The following is a 5,022-nucleotide window of genomic DNA, read 5'->3' as shown; positions in this document are numbered from 1 at the left end:
CTGGGCCCAGGAAGACAGAAGCATCGGCCATTAGGCTGGCCCAGTGCTCAGAGATAAACATGAAGGTGCTCAACTGAGCGAGACCTTGGGGCGGACACACAGCCCCTTGGTTACCTCCAGCATTTTGGGCATGTGGGTTTGTGTTTGGAATTGGTGAGGAGGTGCTCTATTGATCCAGCAGGCTTACAGCTCCAGTGGCATACTAATTTTTTCCCCCCTGATGCCAGGATTTCCTTCCCTTGACTGTGAGTAGAGAAGGTAAAGGGGGAATCATTTTCTGTGAGTGCCCTGATGTGCACAGAGTGGGAACAGAAGCCCACCTGGAGGCTCTTGCTCATTTCTGAAGCCCTGAGCCTGGCTCTTCCCTTAGGGGTATTTGGGCCAATTGTTACCGCATTTCCCACTGCGTAAATGGAAGATTTGGGCAAGTCTGGTTGAATGGTTTAGTCTTCTACAAAAACAAAAGCACTTTTTTTTTTTCTTAAAGTGAAAAAAGTTTAACTTGTTTTTGAACCCAGCTTTATTGACCTAAATGAGCTCAGGCAGCTCTAAGGCTACAAGGGAGCACTTTGGCTGCAGTGAGGCAGGGCCTGTCACTTTGGAGGTGCATCAGTGTACAATTGAGGGCCCCCAGATAAGCCATCGGTCAGCCTCCCCGAGGGGTGGGGGAGCAGAGTGTCACAGTGCATTCCTGGGTCATTGTCCTCCCATTTACATTATTTTGAAAACTGCACAGCATTTAAAATTCTGCTGAAAGAACATTTGATTAGGGATAGAGTACATAGGCTTTCCCTCCTTCCATAGTGCTAAAAGGAATTTAGGAAAATCACTGTTTCCTGTGTTTAAGAATAGGGGAGGGAAAGAAGGAGGGAAAGAGACCACTTTTCTCCCTTTGAAATCAGGAAAGCAATATCTTACAGAGAGATGTGAGAGTATAAAAGATACCTGAGCTCCTTGTAAGAAAACTTTCATTGACCATTAGAGGTTTCAGTTATTCAGCAGGCAGATTTAGAAGTTTTCTATTGACTTTCTTCTCTCTCATTTGGTTAGTCTGTGGGGGTCCTGAGTTCTGGAAAGAGCTCATTGGGATCTCTGCTAAATTACCAGGAGAGATTTTTTTTTTTTAACCAAAATACTTAATTTTTTTCCCATCTTATTTTCTGGGTCAAGAAGAAGAGACAGTGAGACAGTCAAGGCAAAAGTTGCTCAAATAATTGTAGCCAAGGGGAGAGGGGTGTTTGTGGGATGCTGCAAGGAGGAGAGGACTGCAGAGAAAAGCAGGGTGGAGGACCAGATGGACATCTGTCTGTTGACAACTTAGTTCATCTGAAGTGTTATGATTAGACCTGGCCTCTTCATATTGAGAAGTGGATGTGCCTGACAGCCGTATTCCTGCAACGGGAAGATTATTCACTGCAATGGGATGTCTAAAAAATTGCTCAGTTCTACACAGCAGCCTTGAAGACCAGGAATTCTTGGGAAGCCAGGGTCTCTTGGTTAAACTGAGGTTTTATCTGAAACCCATTTGGTTTTCAGACATGTTGGGAATGTTCTTAAAATGCCCAAGTGTGCCTTGGAGTGGAATGCTCAGTGAGTTCACTTTATTATCCTTTGGTGATTGAGACATTTTTCCAATATGTGAGGAGTTCATGATAAATTCTGCCTTTCCAAACCTTTACCTAGAAATGTGTATAGTTGAGCTAATTTCCAAGTACGTATTCCTCAAGAGCTCTGTGTATTTTTTAAGGAACCATAATGTTTGTTCCACATTCATTTTTCTGACAAATTTCATTCTTTTAAAAATTACTGTGATTAATTCCTTTAATTTTCCAGTTGGTTTATAATTCTCCAAGTTGAGTATGGGTTATTTCTATAAATGGACATGTGTAATTGTAAAGCAGTGTCTCTGGCCCTGAGGGACCTGTGAATTAAATGAAGCTCATTTTTGATGATTTCTGCCTCCTTTTCTCTTTCTCCTTCTGTCCCTCCCTAGGATTCAGGGTTTTCACCTTTGTCTTGCCCTCATCCAAGCCTAATCTCTGACATTTGAAATTCACTTCAGCTGAAGTCACCTTCACGAAATGACAAGTTTAACTCATTCTCTCACACAGAAATAATCACAGTTAAAGCCTTTTCTTTATTTTTGGTAGGAAAGGCCCAATATGTTGCTAATGGAATTTCAGGTGCTAGAGTTTTGAGTACAGATTTTTTTAGTCATGACCTTATTCCTTATAATGATACCATATTGTAAACTGCTGTTTTAGTTGCCACTCAGGAGGAGACAGATTTCTAAGAAACTTTCAGAAACTTCTAGAAAGCTCTAGAAAGGAGCACTTTTGTTTTCTCAACTGAGACTTAAAAACAGGAATTGCTACTTCTATGCCTAGAGTTGTCATCCTGGAAATTGTTCCTGCATTGAATCTAATTTAGCAAACGTTTATTGATAGCCAATTGTATGCAGTTATAACTACTACCCTAGCTGTAGAAAAACCACCCGTTTGTCTTCTAAAGTACATATTGAGTAAAGAAACTGGGTAGTGAGTAGCTGACTGATAATGAATGATTTTTATAATTCTGGATCTCGGAAATATCTCTCAGGATGCCAGCAGGTATAATAAAATGGTCTTGTGAACAAGTAAATTTCCCTCCCCCAACTAGAGCTCTCACAGGGGAAAATGTGTATATAGTATTTCCCAAATTTACTTCATTATGAAATTTTATAATTATTATCATCAGTAGTAGCAGTAGTATAGCATTAATAGTCCCTGGAGGGACAGTTTGGAAAATGCTAATCTAGTCCATGAAAATATATTTTTGTCTTTTTAGAGAGCTCTTTTATTTCACTCTTTTTTTTCTTTTTGGTTTGGCTGTGCCTCATGGCTTGTGGGATCTTAGTTCCCAACCGACCAGGAATTGAACCCAAGCCCCCTGCAGTGAAGCATGGAGTCTTAACCACTGGACTGCCAGGGAATTCAGAGAGCTCATTTATATTAGTGTGTATGTATTTATTATTCAGAAACAGAAAAACTGTTCTTTGAAAAGTGATAAATGGATTCCTGTCCGTAAGTTTTTTTTATGTAAAGGGTGCCTGTATTTCACTTGGGTACTGGTGAGGTTTTAGAGGGCTGGGGTCCAGAGATGATGGTGGTGATAACCTTCATGGGATGAACCCTCACACAGGGTGCTTACTTAAGGATGGTGTTGGGTATTTCTTTTGGAATCTAAAGCAAGAAGTAGGAACTTGCAGTTCCTGTTTATAGATGACAGATAACTTGCCCAATATGCCGCTTAGAGAGTTTTTATAACATGCTAGCCACTTTTTTTTTTTTAAGGTGATGAGATTTTTTTATTTTTATTTTTTTTTTTGATTTTTTTTTTTAAACCACTTATTTAAATTCCATGGATGGAGGAGCCTGGTGGACTACAGTCCATGGGGTCGCAAAGAGTTGGACACGACTGAGCGACTTCACTCACTCACTCACTCACTCAGCCACTTTTTTTTTTTAAGGTGATGAGATTTTTTTTTTAAAAACCACTTATTTGAGATAATTGTAGGTTCATATGCAGTGGTAAGAAATGAGACCCTGTATTCCTTTCATCCATTTCCTCTAGTGATAACATGTTGCATAACAGTGTTATAGTTTCACAATGAAGAAATTAACATTGATACAATCAGCAATCTTATTTAGATTTCCAAGCGTTTACATACACCTGTGTGTGTGTGTTTCGTTCTGTGCAGTTTTATCATGTGTGACAATTCACGTGACCGTCACAGTCAAGATACTGAACTTCCTTCTAAGGATGCCTCGATGTCCCCTTTATGATCACAGCCAGCTTTCTCCCGGCCTCCCACCCTCAATCCCTGACATGGCTGCATGACTGGTGGACCACAGAGGGCACCCGTGTGTGCCTGACCCTTAGTCCTGGCTCCTCTCACTCCACCCTTGACTTTTCTCTAGGGATTCACATTCTGTTCTTTCACATACACAGTTCTCCTTTTCTTTCCTTAGTATCCAAAATTAGAGTTCTTAGGCTTTTTTCTTTAAAAAAAAAAAAAAAATTGTAATTTTTAAGAAAGAAAATTGAATCACACTATTATTTTGCAAGTGTGGAGACCGGTTATTTTTTCCCCCTCCAGCTCTGTTTTGAGCTTGCCTCCATTTTTGAAGATTTTTTTTGCTGACCTCCCACTAGCTTGACACCAGAGCACACACAAGGAGGATGGTGGTGACTTTAGGGGATAAAGGTAGAGATTCCTGCACGCCATTCCTTGAATTCATATAAAGGCATCTTTACTTCAGCATCTCTGAGTGCTGTACTAGCTTTGGTTGCTGTGGTGCTAAGCATACTCCCAGAGCCCTAGGGATTTAACTCGCTGCAGACTAGAAGCTGTCAGTACACCTAGGGATGCAGGGAAGCACAGCACATACATTTCTGTGAATCACAATCATGTCAGAGGCTATGTACATTTAAGAGAAAACTCCAAAACTGGAAACAGTGAAGTCTTTTGAAATCTCTATGTGGGATACAGTTAAAAAAACAAACAAACAAACCAAAACACAGAATTATGGAACAGTTAGCCAAATGTAGATTTTTGCTTATTGAACCCACCAAGCATACTCCTCATTCGGGTCTTTGAACTAGCTGTTCCCTCTGTGCCTGGAAAGCTTTTTTTTTCCAGAATTCCACCTGGCTTGGCTCCTTCCCTCCGCCTTCTTTAGGTCTCTGAGCAATGTTACCTCTTCCCTGTAGTGAATTACACCAACCCCACCCCATTCTCCTTACTTTTTCTCCATCCCACTTTGATCACCATCTAACATGTCCAATGTCTTATTTATGTGACTGTATTCTTTTCCCCCTGGTAGACCGTGAGCCTCCTGAAGGCAGGAATTTTTGCCTATTTTGTGCATTGCTGTATCCCTAGCATCTTATAGAATAGTGCCTGCACATATGAGATAATGGATATTCTTCAGATGCATGTTTTCAAGAGTAAAGGTTTGTTTAAGTTGTAGGACACAAAGG

General features: G+C 40.6%; 1 protein-coding gene and 1 long non-coding RNA gene across 10 annotated transcripts in view; one reads left to right on the top strand and one right to left on the bottom strand.

Annotated features, from left to right (window-relative positions):
• The window catches only part of CARMIL1 (capping protein regulator and myosin 1 linker 1), a 306,909-nt gene that overhangs the window by 74,407 nt on the left and 227,480 nt on the right, over positions 1-5,022 (top strand). The gene's annotated exons all lie outside the window — the stretch shown is intronic.
• Positions 1-5,022, bottom strand: part of LOC132343682 (uncharacterized) — a 138,637-nt gene that overhangs the window by 97,720 nt on the left and 35,895 nt on the right. The window lies entirely within an intron of this gene.

Source organism: Bos taurus, chromosome 23 (genome assembly GCF_002263795.3).
Source record: "Bos taurus isolate L1 Dominette 01449 registration number 42190680 breed Hereford chromosome 23, ARS-UCD2.0, whole genome shotgun sequence".
In the NCBI taxonomy this organism is placed as follows: Eukaryota; Metazoa; Chordata; class Mammalia; order Artiodactyla; family Bovidae; genus Bos; species Bos taurus.
Note: the sequence above shows the minus strand (reverse complement) of the source record. Positions and strands in the feature narration are given on the sequence as shown.